The sequence below is a fragment of the Mauremys mutica genome, chromosome 2 (assembly GCF_020497125.1).
Source record: "Mauremys mutica isolate MM-2020 ecotype Southern chromosome 2, ASM2049712v1, whole genome shotgun sequence".
NCBI classification, from domain to species: Eukaryota; Metazoa; Chordata; order Testudines; family Geoemydidae; genus Mauremys; species Mauremys mutica.
Window position 1 is genome coordinate 218,538,668 of NC_059073.1, and position 16,331 is coordinate 218,554,998.

Below are 16,331 nucleotides of genomic sequence, written 5' to 3' on the forward strand. Positions count from 1 at the left end.
TAGACCAAGCTCCTTAATGATATTCTAGAACAGTCTGTCACTTCAGTTTATGTGCCTGCATCGACAGTCTAAGGATAGCGCCACTGTTGTCTCATTGTACACAGCCGCAAGGAGCCTGCTGCATAGGGAGCTGATTAATAGATGCAGAAAGATTCAGACCAGTGACTTCTTTTTTTTTTCCCCTGCTTGATTTTTTTTTTTTTTTAGTAGTAATTTCTCTAAACGATAAACAGGCAATCTTGCAAGGGGCCATAGATTTCTATACACAAGCCAACTTGTGTATATGTAAATATTCTTTTCTTAGCTCCAGCAGTTTTTCTGCACACTATGTGGTGAGCTCTGACAGGAGTATTGTGGCAGCATGTTGTTGCAATTACTCCCAATATATATTTTAGCCCAAACATATGCCTGTGATACACATCAAATTTAGTCTCCAGCGACACAACATATTTTGATTTAAGAGTGCTACAAAGAATCTCTTACCAAATAAAAAACTGACACAGGTCAGATCCAGCAGCAAAACAACACTTATGATTCATTGCAGAGCTCTCTCTCGCTCTCTCTCTCTCACACACCACACAGTCTGTTTTACAGACTTGGAGCTTAATGTCTAATGTAGATAACATGAAATATTCTAAAGCACTGAATCTTCCTTGTATGAGAGCAGCTTTCATTTTGGGAAACAGACTCTGCAATTTACAATAACCAAGGATGGTAATATTCAAACAATGACTTTAAAAAATGCGATATATGGTACACACTATTCACATGTGTACAGACATCTGCATTCCAATGAGTGAGTACACACTTTAGTAGCTGAATAGCTGAGGCTTTGTTGTTGTTGTTCATAATATCAGATTGTTTGACAATTATAGGAGGCAACTATTATATCTTTCAAAATGCGCTAAAATTCTAGGAAAACATTTTTATTATTGTTACTTCATTTTCTAGAAGTGTAAAAAAAAAACCCTAATATTTTTTAACTTTGGAAGAATAAGTTTCTAGAGATATAAGCTTTGAATATACATGTTACTTAGCTTTCTCTCTATGTTAAAGACGACTGCTTTTCCTCTCTCTATATTTGTGGAGGAATAGTTGAATCCTACCATCTCCATTTTACAGCCTCTGTCAGAGAAGCAGTGTTCAGACTTGTATCCTAGTCATTGTTGAACACTGCATGCTTTTTCTGAGAATTAATATTAATTTAGTGTTCTGCATTTGAATCTGTTTGCCCTGCTGGCTTTGATTTATCACAACTTCTTGACACCATCAGAAGTGCAGTAACTTTACACACACACGTATACTAGGGTTGCCAATTTTGGTTGGATGTATTCCTGGAGGTTTCCTCACATGACAGTCTTTAATTGAAGATTAATCTTTAATTCCTGGAAGGTTGGCAACCCTAGCGTGTGTATATATATACACACACACACACCATGAGAGGGGAAGAAGTTATCCTTTATTAAATGGAAAATGTAGCAGTTCTGATATTTGCTTGTTGTTTTAAATCAATATTTTGCCTAGCCTAAATTTTTTAAATGTTTCCATAATAGGCAGAGAATTTTTACAGTGTAAATTTCTTGATACTAAATATTATTGATCTGATCTGTAGAGGGGGGAAAAAATCTCCAATTGGCAAGTTGATCATTGTATATGTCCAGTGGAGTCAGGTAGAATTAAGCCAAGTTTCACTGTCTGAACTCACAAACACTTACAAAAAGAGTCAAGAATTTGCAACAGCTAAAGAAATTTTGCAAGACTAGAGAGCATGTTGTGATGGTTTTGGGTTGTTTTGATTAAATAGATTAGAACAAAACAAAAAACCTTTGAATCTTTCCGTGATGAGAAAAAGAATTTTTCTATCATTGCACTGAAAAACAATCCTGAATTCCCCAGTGTTAATTATCAACATTCATTGCAAAATGAATTTTCCGACAGTGAATCAGCTCACTTAAAAAAAGCATCTTGCTGTGTATATATAGCATGTCTCGGTTTTCATTAAAGGATCAGCTGATTATTATTCTGCTACTGGCTTTTATTTTCTTCTCCTACTCCCTCTGACTGCATGCAAATATAGCAATCGATCGAGAGGAGATGTTCTGCCTTTATGAGATTAATTACAAACATAGGGATGCTGTGTCTAGCCTGCATGTGTGATTGATCTTGTAGGAGGAAATGCAATAGGAAACTAATGCTTCCTTTTATCCAGTAAGCAAAGTTCAAAGATGTTTACATTCTGCTAGGTAAGCACGGCTGTCTAAAGACGTGAAGATGGATGGACTGTTCTGTCAGCACAAAATCATACCAAGGTAATGCTAAGCCGTCTCAGTGGACTGCTCTTACAGCCATGAGGCTGTAGGGTCAGAATTGCTAATTTAGCAAATAGCTTAATTGTTCCACATTTTAATTAGTATTAAGATGCATGCAGAGATGATCCAGTACAAGAGGCTGGCGAGTAGAATGTGTTTGATAATGATGAACTGCGCTCGGACTGAGGAGGGAGAGATTTTGGTTATGCTGTTTTCAAGGTGGCTATTAAAATACAGCATTTCAGAAACTCAAGTTTTCTTACAATGGCTTGTGACACCAAAAAGCAACTCACTATCTGTCATCTAAAATGAGCAGCATGGAGTTGCAGAAGTAGCTGCAGTGTAAAGATGTTAATTTTTTTATGTGGAAAAATAAGTTCTAAATGTTAGTCTTGTATCAGGCAAGACTTGAACAGGCTTATTTCATTCTTGGGTGTATGCTGGTACTGCAGTTTAGCTGGAGTAACTGTGCCAAAGGTGAAAGATCCAACTAGTGACTCAGTCTCCTCCCTCCCACTATTTTAAATTATAGAAATGATATTGCCAATGTTAAAATATATTTCCAAATCTTTCAATAAATTTATAATTAATGTTTATATTAACTTGTTTTATTATCACACCCTTACTCAGAAGTTTCCTACACTTGGGATCAATTTATCAGAAGCAAAAAGAAATAAGGGAATGAGATAAGGGGAATATGTAATGTCATGTAATGGTTTGATAAACAATTCTTACCTGAGACACAAGGTGGGTGAAATAATATCTTTTATTGTACCAACTTCTGTTGGTGAGAGAGCTGAAGAAGAGCTCCGTGTAAGCTCAAAAGTTTCTCTCTCTGTCTCTCTCTCACCAAACAGAAGTTGGTCCAATAAAATGCATTACCTCACCCACCTTGTCTCTCTAATATCCTGGGACCAACATAGCTACAATACTGCATACAGTTCTTATCTGAGATGGTTAAACAATTCAGCTCCTCAGGTATGTTTATATGGAATCCTGAAACTGGGGATTGGAAAAATACTAGTGTAGTTTTTAGAAGTATGTGCCTACACACACACACACACACACACACACACACACACACACACACACACACACACACACACACACACACACACACACACACACACTCGGCTTGAAATGAGAGAGACTGTTCCCTTTGTTAAAACTAAGGAATTAATGTAATAAATATGGTGTGATGAAGTAAAGGGAGTTCCCTTTGGTCACTGATGGGGTCAAGATCAGATTTTTTGATATCTTTAAAAAAATAAATCTGTGTGGTATGTTCTATGGATGCATAAATTAACAAGCGATACTGAACAATTGCTCTCAGAAGACCACTGAGGATCTGGGGGTTGTGGGGGTTTTTTCTTTTTTCTTTTTTTTTTTTTTAACATGCAAATCCTGCTTGATAAACATGGATTCATTTGCTGGTTAGCAATCAGTTTACCAGGCTTGACAAAGGTTATTGCAAGAATTAATATGCCTCTTCTAATAATTAATGTTAATGAGTCAACTAAACAGTAAACAAGACAACAAAGAACTGCTAATGAGACAGCCTTTACTCATTTGTTTAATCAGTTAGTAAGGTAGTGGGCAATAAATACATCGCTATTCTGCCATCTGCAAGCCCTTAATAGACAGAGTGTTTTAAAAGAGATTTAAGCTGATTTTTTACACTTGCATTAAATAGTTGACTGGGTAGGTGGGACATCTGAAAGAGTTTTGAGATCTGTATAATTAAGTGCCTTGACATTCTGTGTCTGAAGGACATTGGCACATGTCCAAATCCGATGTGCTGCTCTCAAACCATTTAATTGAAACCATATTAAAAAAAAAAACAACTTGGCAAAAACCTTGCATGAGGGTTTTTCACTATTGGATTGACCAGACAGGGCAACAAAGCTGATAAAACAGGATTAGCAAAATTGTATTGTTGGATATTATAGGCTGTGTGACATGCAGTACAAGAAAGGAATTTTGCAGGATTAACCTGCAGAGAATAAAGATGTAACAGACAAGAGGACTGAATTAATAGACTGCTGTGACCAAAGCAGGAAAATCTAAATTTGCATGGGATATTAACAAGACTAATAAACTTTTGGCCAGGGGAGATCTAGTTGCTGTCCTTAGTCCTGCAGTTTTCCAGTCTACATAACCTGTTGCATTACAAGTAAGTTTAATGTAGAAAAATGTCCCACGTAGATGGTGGTTGGTTGGATGGTTTGTTTAAAAACTTCTTAAATTATTGGCAAGGTTTTCTAATTTCCTTACAAACAGGAAAAGGGCTTATTTTTCTACTTCTAATGGCCATCTTACTCTCTCATACCAGTGTAAATCCAGATTAACTACATTATCTTCAATGGATTTCTCATTGGCTACTCTGAGACCTTATTCCGGCTGCTGTTGGAAGACTTGGTTCCGTAGATTTGGCTATTAAATATGTGCCATTTGAAATGAATTAGATAGACAAGATGGGTGAGGCAATATTCTTTATTGGACCAACTTCTGTTGGTGAGAGAGACAAGCTTTTGAACTTACACACCAACGGAAGTTGGTCCAATAAATTAATATTACCTCACCAACCTTGTTTCTAATATTCTCGGGCCAACACTGCATACACCTAGTTGAAATGTATGTAACTGTATGTTTAATTTGCATATAAGATCTGGCCCCAGGTGCAATCATATGAGAGTTTTTAGAATGATATGGTGCCAGAGAAGATGGAAACAGCCATAGTGATAACCCCCACCAATAAATGAAGAATTCATATTAAGTAAAAGGGAGGGAATAGATTAGAATCATAGAAGATTAAGGTTGGAAGAGACCTCAGGAGGTCATCTAGTCCAACCCCCTGCTCAAAGCATGACAAACCCCGACCAAATCATCCCAGCCAGGGCTTTGTCAAGCCAGGCCTTAAAAACCTCTAAGGATGGAGATTCCACCACCTCCCTAAGTAACCCATTCCAGTGCTTCACCATCCTGCTAGTGAAATAGTTTTTCCTAATATCCAACCTAGACCTCCCCCATTGCAATTTGAGACAATTGCTCCTTGTTCTGTCATCTGCCCACTGAGAACAGCCTAGCTCCATCCTCTTTGGAATCCCCCTTCAGGTAGTTGAAGGCTGCTATCAAATCCCCCCTCACTCTTCTCTTGTGCAGACTAAATAAGCCCAGTTCCCTTAGCCTCTCCTCATAAGTCATGTGCCCCAGCCCCCTAATCATTTTCATTGCCCTCCGCTGGACTCTCTCCAATTTGTCCACATCCTTTCTGTAGTGGGGGGCCCAAAACTGAAGGCAATACTCCAGATATGGCCTCACCGGTGCTGAATAGAGGGGAATAATCACTTCCCTCAATCTGCTGACAATGCTCCTACTAATGCAGCCCAATATCCCGTTAGCCTTCTTGGCCACAAGGGCACACTGTTGACTCATATCCAGCTTCTCGTCCACTGTAATCCCCAGGTCCTTTTCTGCAGAACTGCCGCTTAGCCAGTCGGTCCCCAGTCTGTAGCGGTGCATGGGATTCTTCCGTCCTAAGTGCAGGACTCTGCACTTGTCCTTGTTGAACCTCATCAGATTTCTTTCGGCCCAATCCTCCAATTTGTCTAGGTCACTCTGGACCCTATCTCTTCCCTCCAGCATAGCTACCTCTCCCCCCAGCTTAGTGTCATCCGTGAACTTGCTGAGGGTGCAATCCAGCCCATCATCCAGATCATTAATGAAAATGTATAATTTACTTTTCAGTTAATGTAATACTATTTCTCACCAAAAACTGTCTTTTAAACTGACTTCCTTCAGCGAGCAAGTGATGCATACAATAAACTATTTTTTTTAAATAAAAGCTGACAAATAGTGTAGAGGCTTTTGAAGATTTAAACAACCTTGAAAAAGTACATATTTTTTTTCCCACCCACAGTACTAGTGACAGTCTTTAATGCTCCCAGGAAACAGACTGTATAAAAAGTGTTTGGCGTTATTTTGTGTGCGACAGAATGTTACTCTGTTGAATGCCACAACATGCAGTGAAAGGGAAACAGTTCACCTTTAGCCAGAACTATCATGCCATCATTTGATCAATACAAACTGAAATATGAATTCAGCTTCCAGGCTCCTTTTCTAGGGTGAAGGTTAAGTACAGATATTGGTAAAATATAAATAGACTTTTTTCAGTGTGGTCTGATGTACTGAAACTCTAGAAATGTTCTATTGAAATAAAAGCTCTTAATGCAACATGGTGAGATATACACACGTGTCAAGAAATTCAGCTCCAGTTCCCACAGCAACTGTACAATAGAACTTGGCTCTGAGGAGTAGTCTGTTATTACATATGGTAATAGCTTTTCTGCCTAGGGGCCAAATCTGGTTACTCCTCCCCTGCACGTGTTGGGAGAAGGCTGTGTCAAACCATGCATGGGACTCAGCACCTCAGTCAGCTGCCTGCTGGGGAATTTCCTTTGAGCTAAAATATGAGGGTCTGCTCATCTTGTGGAAAAGACCAGGTGATTTGCCCCCAAATCTGTCTGATCTCAGAAGATCTGCTAAGACAAGGGGTTCCTGCCTGGAGGCTTCTTACCTTCACACTGCCGCCTAGTTCCTTAGTTTGCTGCTGCCCCTGCATGACTCCTTCAAGAAATGTTATCCCAGGAACTGCTGTCTGTTTAGTCACTATCACTAGCTTTCCTTGTGGGGGTGGTGGGGGCTGGGAAACTGGCAGAGAGCTCCTGGCTCTGCCCCTTCCCAGGACATTGTGCCTTACTCTTGACAAACCCTCATGGAAAATGGGGGCGCATACTCCCTCTTTTTGGAGCGACAGGCATTCGAACAGTCTCCATTGCACGCTGTCCCTAATAAGGGAATGTACAAAGACCTCAGACACACATTAATATAACTCCAAAGAAAGCTGGTTGGTTCAAGAGCAGGCTATGCTGTGTTTTTGGTTAATAACTGTCCTCACAAGTCACATGGGAAAAAAAGGGCAGGTTATAGACTGATTTGCACTCCAAAACTAAGCCATCCTTTCACTCGTTTCAGACCAGTAATAGCATGCACATGAAGTTTTGAATGAGTGGTCACAGATACCTGAGCAATTGGGGGCAGGGACTGTATTTTTATTCTGTGTTTTGTACAGCACCTAGCACAGTACGGTCCTGGTCCCTGACTGGGGCGCCTGGGTGCTACGATAATACAGATAATTTCATAAGCGCCACCTGGGTCATCTCAACACTCAATTATTGTTCACCGGTGGTGCTGAACTGCTGTGCTGTCTGAGATACCTTTGTCATTTTCAGGGTGCAGTAGTTTGTACAGCCACTAAAGTCAGATCCATGTAGATGCAGAAGCCAGGAATTATTTAATAAGATGAAAATGATAGAATTCATAACTCCCAGTGTGACTTTAACATTGAAGTGTGGCTTTAATGATAATGGCTTGGATGTTGTCCTCAACTTCTGCAGGCAAACATGGGACAGGAGCACCGTAGGGAGAAGCAGATGATTTGTAACTTGCTCTCTTCTGGTCCTGAAAGAGCCTCTCTGTAAGAATACAGTATGGAGGAGCATTTGAGGGGGAGAGGAACTGTAGAGCAAGCACTGCGCAGGTGATGCTACCCAGCAGAGTCCTAGGAATAAATCTACAGCGAAATTAATGCTGCTTTATGTAGCACACATTCAGGACCTGCTGCCTTGGAGAGATGGACATGGTGCAGCCCTGGAGGGAGGGAGAGCTAATGATAACAATGGTCTGCTGAGGGAGTGATGTTGTTGGAAGAGACACACCTCTGAAGATTTTGGCCAAGATCCTCACAAGTATTTAGGCCACCAAGTCCTATTCAAATCAATGGGAGTTAGGGATCTGAATATCTATGTGGAAAAATCTATATCTATCTTTTGTCTTTTGTGAATCTTAGGGCTTTACAGGGAATCTGGGTTACATCCCCTGCCTGTAGCTTTAAGTCCCCGTGGCTTGAGAGAGAATGAGGGAAGGGAGAGACCTAGCCTAATATAAAAGCTGAGAAGCCAGCTTTACGCAGTTCCCTGTGCAGTATTAAATTTGTTTTAAAATAAGTAAAATATTAACATTGCATCAGTGTCGCTTATTTGTAAAAATATTTAATGTCTTATAACTAAAACAATCAGGCAGTGCTACAGAACCTGTCATTGTCTGATCTAACCATATTTCTCTTGTTTTCTAGATCGTAGCTGTGAGGAACACACACAGTCAACTTCAACAGCTGGGGAAGAGCAGTCTGTTAAAGAACATGCAGCCTGGAGGCCCACCCACATCCATCTACATGGTATGGTGCAGCAGCTGGTGTTGTGAATCAGGCCGTTGCCAATCAGAGAACGGCTACTTCACAACACCAGGGTTGTACCCTACCACAGTCAACAGCCTGGAAAGCAACGTACACAAAACGAAGATTCCTGACGCTTACATTCAACGTTGTCTTCTATCCTCAATTCCAACCTAAGGCCCCTAAAGTTATCTTGTAGAGCATTTACCCGGCAGACATTTAACATTTCTGTAAGGTATACGGCAGCTAGATTAATTACTGTAATGTTAAGGAGGAGGTAGGTCTTATCAAGTAAATGAAAATATTAGCGCATAGAGCCCCACTACATTCCTGGTGTGGTGTGGTTTATGGATTGTTGTCCTGGCTTATGTACTATTTATTATAGGCACAATTCCATCTAATTACCCAATCAGTTGTTTTCTGTAACTTACTGTATTTGTCATAAAAGAAAACAAAGTTTGTGAGTGATAAGAAAATCTCAGCTGTGTTGTGTGCAAGTAGAAGCACCTTCTAATAACTGAGCACGGTTGTCTAGAACTAGTACCATAGGGGCTAGCTGCTATTTCTCAAAGGAGAAAAACTGAATTCACATTGCTCAGTAAACCACCAACAAATCTGCTACACTTCCTACATGAATGCAGAACACACAAAATATCTACTGTACCCTCTTAGTTACCTAACTCTTCTTGGAGAGAAATATATAGGAGGTCATAGGGCAAAACCCTAACTAAGGAACATAGGTTTATGTTAAGAAGGAACATGTATTGGGAAAAAATCTAAGATGCTGTTACTTGAGGCAGTGAAATGGTTTCCACTGGAAGCTGTGAAGCTGGGGAGTACTAATGGATGTCATCAACAATTGTATTGTATATAATACAGGGGTCGGCAACCTTTCAGAAGTGGTGTGCCAAGTCTTCATTTATTCACTCTGATTTATGGTTTCGCTTGCCAGTAATACATTTTAACATTTTTAGAAGGTCTCTTTCTATAAGTCTGTAATACATAACTAAACTATTGTTATATGTAAAGTAAATTAGGTTTTTTAAATGTTTAAGAAGCTTCTTATAAAATTAAATTAAAATGCAGAGCCCCCCCGCGGCTGGTGGCCAGGACCCAGGCAGTGTGAGTGCCGCTGAAAACCAGCTCGCGTGCTGCAGGTTTCCTACCCCTGCTCTAATACAGCAAAGTGAAGTTAGTTTGAAGCACTGAAGTTGCCCACCCTTTCTTAGACTTAGGAGGGGAATTTTTCACTGATTTCCCCCCCCACACACACACACACACAGATTCTTTTGCATAAGACAATTTCTTTGTATCTTTTCTGCATAAAAAGTTAAACTAATTTTGAAAGATTTAGAAAAATTATCACTATTCTAGCACAAAAAAAGCAGAGTTCTTCTCAAACAATCCGAGGCACAAATGCCTACAGCCATGAGCAGCAGGTATAATAGGCCTAAGGCTAAGCCTTCCCTGGCACAGCCACTGCCACCCCACCTCTGGACGCCTAGGCCGTGGTGAGCCTGCCTCTTCCCCTCTCTGTGTTCCACCAGAAAGTTTTTTTTCTTATTTATTATGCTCCATGCAGGTTCTGGGGTGGCTGAGGAGGCTGTATCTTCCCTTGGACTCCCCATAGTGATTACTAATAAACCTGCAAAAAGAACAGGAGTACTTGTGGCACCTTAGAGACTAACAAATTTATTTCAGCATGAGCTTTCGTGGGCTACAGCCCACTTCTTCGGATGCATAGAATGGAACATATATTGAGGAGATATATATACATCCGAAGAAGTGGGCTGTAGCCCAGGAAAGCTTATGCTCAAATAAATTTGTTAGTCTCTAAGGTGCCACAAGTACTCCTGTTCTTTTTGCGGATACAGACTAACACGGCTGCTACTCTGAAACCTAATAAACCTGGGAATCTGAGTAGCAGATACAGCCTCAGCTGACCTGGAACCAGTATGGAGCTCAGCATTCTCTCCAGCTGCCACTGCTCCAGTCTCCCGCACTCTGTCTCCAACCCCCTCTCCAGAGGTCCCCATTGCCAATTTGCTGTTGACAGTTCCTCCTCTTTTCTCCCCACTCCCTGTCCACTTCCCCTCCTCCCCGCTCAACTCCCCCCTGCTCGCAGCCTTCAACTGGGTTTCGTCCTCCTTCCCCACCGCCCAGCTGCTGCTCGCCAGGTTCCTCTCTGCTCCACCCCCTTCTCCCCACTCACGCTCAGCCCCCCTGTCCTTGCTGCAGTTCCCCACTCACAGGGCCGGCTCCAGGGTTTTTGCTGCCCCAACCAGCAAAAAGTGCGGGGGGGAGGACCATGATCGCGATCAGTTCTACTGCCTCCGCTTCAGTCTTCGGCGGCTGGTCCTTTGCTCCGAGGGGAAGTGAGGGACCTGCCGCTGAAGAACCGGACGTGCTGCCCCTCACCGTTGGCCACCCCAAGCACCTGCTTGCTGGGCTGGTGCCTGGAGCCGGTCCTGCCCATTCAGCCCACCCGTGCTTGCTGTGGCTGGGTTTCGCACATGGTGAGCGGGAGGTGAGGGGGGCGAGCAGGGAGGAAAGGAGAGGAGGGAGGTATGCAGCCAGTCGGGGGGGAGGGATGTGGAGAGCAACAGTGGAGGGGGCCAAGCGGGAAGAGAGAGACACAGGAGCAGGCCAAGTGGGAGCAGGGCCTTGGACGAGGCGGGGGGAGGGGTGGGAGTGTGGGTGGGGCTGTGGGCAGAAGAGGCGGGAGGGGGAGCTAGCCTCCCCAAGCGGAAGCATCACCTGCCACCCATCCCCAAAGCTTGCTCCCGCTTTACACATCTCTAAATGGAATGAGCCAGATTCTTGGCTGCTGTAACTGGGCATAGACCCAATAAATTCACTTGAGCTACTTCAATTTTAATATGGAGATTACCTATCTCATAGAACTGGATGGGACCTTGAAAGGTCATCGAGTCCAGTCCCCTGCCTTCACAGCAGGACCAAGTACCATCCCTGATAGATTTTTGCCGCAGATCCCTAAATGGCCCTCTCAGGGATTGGACTCACAACCCTGGGTTTAGCAGGCCAATGCTCAAACCACTGAGCTATCCCTCCCCCTTTATAAGAGCTGAGGGTCTGCCCCAATGAAGCTGCTTTGAGCAACCTCTAATATTCCATTTAAAAAGAAAAAGTGGTTTGTAAAAGGGGCGGGCAATGGAGCGCTTGTGGCCTTTTATTACTTTATGATGGATGAAGATCTGAAATGTTTCTGTCAAAGAAGTTGGGGGACTAAGGAAGGGGGAGTTTCTGCTTGATTTTTTTTACACGAGGCATTCAGGTTTTCTCCATTGTGGGAGACTCTGTGGTGACTAGAGAGCAAGTGAAATTATGAAATCAGAGACTGAAAGCTGAGCAATTGCGAAGGAAGGCGATTAGACTATTTAAATGCCTGTTTTAACTCCAGTGCCTAAGGAACACTTTGAAAATAGATCTTTTTTTTAAAATGTTCACACCACTATGTGTTAATGTGTGGTAGTTCTTAGTAAATAGAAGTCCCACTAAGTCCTTGCCTTAGACACAACCAATCATCTCAGTAAGTATTGACTATTTCTAACAGCAGGCGTAGAAAGGGCAAAATAAAGACAAAGATCAGTTAAGGAAAATTAGCACAAGCTAAGGGGGGATTTTCAAAGTGTTCAGTGTTGGCCCGGTTCTGATTCTGTTGAAACTAGCAGTTAAAGGACTTCAACAGGAACAGCGTTAGGCTGAAGTTGGACACTTGAAAATCCCATCTTTGATGCATGATTTCTGGTAGTGGAGCAGAGGTGGGGTTAGCAGTGGAAAGCTAAACAAAAGTAAGAGGGACGTAGTATGGCACACTGGATCATGGATCATGTTCCAGGTGTGGAGCAGCATGAAGAAAGGCCTGGAAATGTGAGCGCAAGGTGACAAAAGGGCTCAGAAAGGAAAGAAGAGTTGGAAATGAATAGAACACAGAGTATGTCTCCACTGGAGCATGAACACTATGTCCCACAAGGTCCTAGCTGTGTGTGTTAAAATCAGACAAAACATTAGGTGCAGATTGCAGTGCAGGCAAAACAGGTGGCAGCTCTTGCCATGGCTTTTAGGCCTCTGGCGAGCACTGACAAATTCATTACTGGAAACCAGTCTGTTTCACCTGTGTGTTAGTATGGGTAAGATGGGTATTGAACTTACAATAATGTGTTTAAACTTTATGAAGTGCTTGTAAATTGCTGCATGCATTAATCTCACTTATAATATCTTCATTACATGCTATAAGGGAATATTTAAACATTTGCTTTGTAACTGTAAAAAATGTTTGCTCTGAAACTGAACCTAACAAGCGGGATTGTCGCCTCATCGGGAAAGCTATCCAAACTAAAGGGGCCATTGTGGGAGATCAAATACCAAGATTTTGTAAATTGCCCCTTCACACCCATGAAGTGGTGAAACTCATAAGGGCTCATCCCATCAGCTTGAATTTGGGAAGAAAAATAAAAATAGCTGGGAAGAAAATATTTAATTTCTTTTGCTGTTTAGACTCTCACAGGGCTGGAGTTACAAAATAGAAGCAGAAATCCAAGGCTCAATCTGGGTTAGCCCTAAAAGACATTCAGGGCTGACAGATTACTAGATCTGTCACCTTTTGCATTCATAAACTGTAACTCATTTGTGTGTATATATTTGCCTACTTTAACCAGTAAATAACTCTCTTTTTCCCTAGTTAATAAACCTTTATTTATTACAGGACTGGCTACAAGCATTGTCTTTAGTGTGAGATTTAAAGTACAGGCAATTCTCATTTTACACGCATTTAACATGCGCGAATTCAGCTTTGCGCGGTCGGCAAAAACAAAAACAAAAAAAGAGAAAAATAACAATTTAAATACTGTTCCTGTAGTGCGGGCGATTCCGCCTGCCATTACACTCAATGTAATTTTGACTATATGCGTTTTCCCTTTACGCACTGACAATGGAACGTAACCCCAGCGTAAGATGAGACTCGCCTGTACAAATTGACCTGGGGTAAGTGCCTTGTCCTTTGGGACAGGGAGCAACTTGTATCTTTTGTGATCTTTGGTGTATAGCAACCAACTATCACTAAGTCCTGCTTGCCTGGGTGGGAAGAGACTGGAATGCCCAAGGGGACTGTCTATGACTCTGTTGTAAGACTGTTCTAGTGTTTTAGGAGTTCACGTTTGTTACTGGGTTGGTGAAATCTAATTATAGAACACACAACCAGGGCCAATCAGAGGGGGGGGGCCAGGAGGGCCATTTTGCCGGGGCCTCAAACTCAAAGGGGGCCTCAAATTTAAACACTTGTTAATTTTTTGGCATTTGATAAGTTTCACAACCTGTTTTTATGCGCATCCCTATCGGACCAAAATGTGACACGCACTCAGCTGAGAGCTGCAAATTTAAGGAATTGCTTCAAGAAATACTCGAACTTGGATTCTCTGGGGTGTTTTCTAATATCACAATAGCATTGCGTTTTTTTGTCAGTTTGCCTGCATCAGTGGCTTCAGAGTAACGCACCTTCAACATGTTGAAGCAGGTAAAGAACTATCACCATTCAACTATGGGACAAGAGCGTTTCGCCATGCTTAATATCAGCTGTGACATGGCACGAACACTAGAATTTTCCTCAATAATTAGTGCATTTGCACAGAAAAAGGCTAGAAAAGCATTTGTTATATAAAAAAATTCAAATGATATCTCGCTTTTTGGTGCCTTATTTGGTTTTCATGTGTTGTCATTTTTTATTTTTATTATGACTAGGGGCCTCAAAAGCTGGAAGTGACCCGGGCCTCTCTGGACATCTGAGAGGGCCTGCACACAACCAGTTTGGGGTCCCTGCTCTGCTTCTTGACAGTCTGCCCTGAGGCGAGCACTCACGGTTGTGAACCACTCCAGACAGTGTGATACAGATCAAACAATTTTGTCCAGGTGGTATTCCTACTTACATAACCCTGAATGTCCTTCATGGCAGAATTCCTACAACCAATGGCATTCAAAAATAGATATAAGACATGCAGGAAATTTGTCCAGTATAATAGAGGAGGACAAGCTATGGACACTGACCAAGTCTGACTCTCTTGTTTACTGATTAGTTGGAAAAAAAGAATTGTGTGGATCAGGAACCAGAACCTTGACCATTTTAAAATTTATTGTAATATTTGAGATCCCTGCTTCTCCTAACATTGCAATGTTTATTTTATAGGATAAAATATTTTAAAATGTGTAAACATTGTGAACATGTTCTATAGCTCAGAATTCCCTTAAATATACAAGTGTGTTGATTCACATGAACAGCTGTTAAAGATTTAATCAGTCTGTTATCTTTTATTATGAACTGGATACCTGTTTGACGTAGTCAATACTTGTCTGCAAGAATCCAGTGTTGAAATTGGATAATTCTAATGTTCATTGAGAGATGAATTGATATTAAATATCACTGGTTTTCTCTATCTATGTTATGAAGAATTGTGGGAATTACTTTTGTAATCTCAGTTCCATTTATTAAAGACCTTATTGGAAGTGTCACTTCAGATGTGACCTTTGGTACATTTATTGTACGTTTCTAATTTTAATCCATCCAATTTTCGCTATTTTAAATGATTTCCTAGGGAATTATTATATACATATGGTAATACAGTATTACTGCTGAAAAATGAAGCACTTCTCAATAAGAAATCTAAATATGCCACTTCATCAACTCATTATCCTCTTGCCAACATTATTGTCATTAGCTATGAACAGTAGAAGTCAGGAGTTCTTTACAGCCCTATCCAAATGTTTAGGTGCTTACGGGTTGAGTCTAACATGATAAAATAAACATTTAGTGTACAGAATAGATAACAAATGTGGATTTTTAAATTGGGTTATCATTACTCTGAAATAAGCACCACCAGTTCCTCTGAATTCCAACTGGAGCTGTGGCTGCCCAATTACCCTAAAAAATCAGGTTGTCTTGTGTTTCCCAGTAGGCACCCAAAATTAATGGGCACATTTAAAAATTTGAGGCTTAACCTCTCTGGTGCTTGTTTTGTATGAAAAAATGGGGATGCTATGATTTAAATTTCTCTGTTGTTGAGTTTAATTTATTAATCCTCATAAATCACCTTGAGATTGTTGGTGGAAAACATTGTAGCACGGCAAAGTATCTAGAATTGAAATGCTGTATGGTAATCTCTTGTGATCTAAAAAGGGTTATTCTGAAGGTGCCTTTCATATTTAAACAACTTATTTTTCATCCTTGGATCTTGGAAATTGACACCTGATGGAAACTGTTGGTTTTATTTTCTCAGTGTATTCAATATTTATTATTGCTGTACTTCGTTTGTTCAGAGTGGATGCCTTTGTTTCCATGCTGGTCTACCAGCAGTGCACACAAAACTTCAGATAGGAGATTCTTGTAAAATTCTCTTGTTTTCCGACACACAGGAACAGAGCTGCTAGGCACACTAGGAATGAATCTCTATCATGATGTGTTTGCACGCACACTAGTTTTTTATTATAGGGCTACTCATGAAGAGGCATTAGGGGATTTTCTTTTTCTTTCTTTAATCAGACCTGAATGTCGAAGCAAAGAAAAAAAAGTGTGAAATTAAAATGACACTTCAAACAGATACCATACTAGAGAACAAATAAGTAGGTCTGGAATTTTGTACCCAGGAGCCTTGGCTAAGCTCTACGCTCTATAAAAGTGCCTCAACAGGAGGAAAAAATACGGAAGTAATCTTTAGTCATCT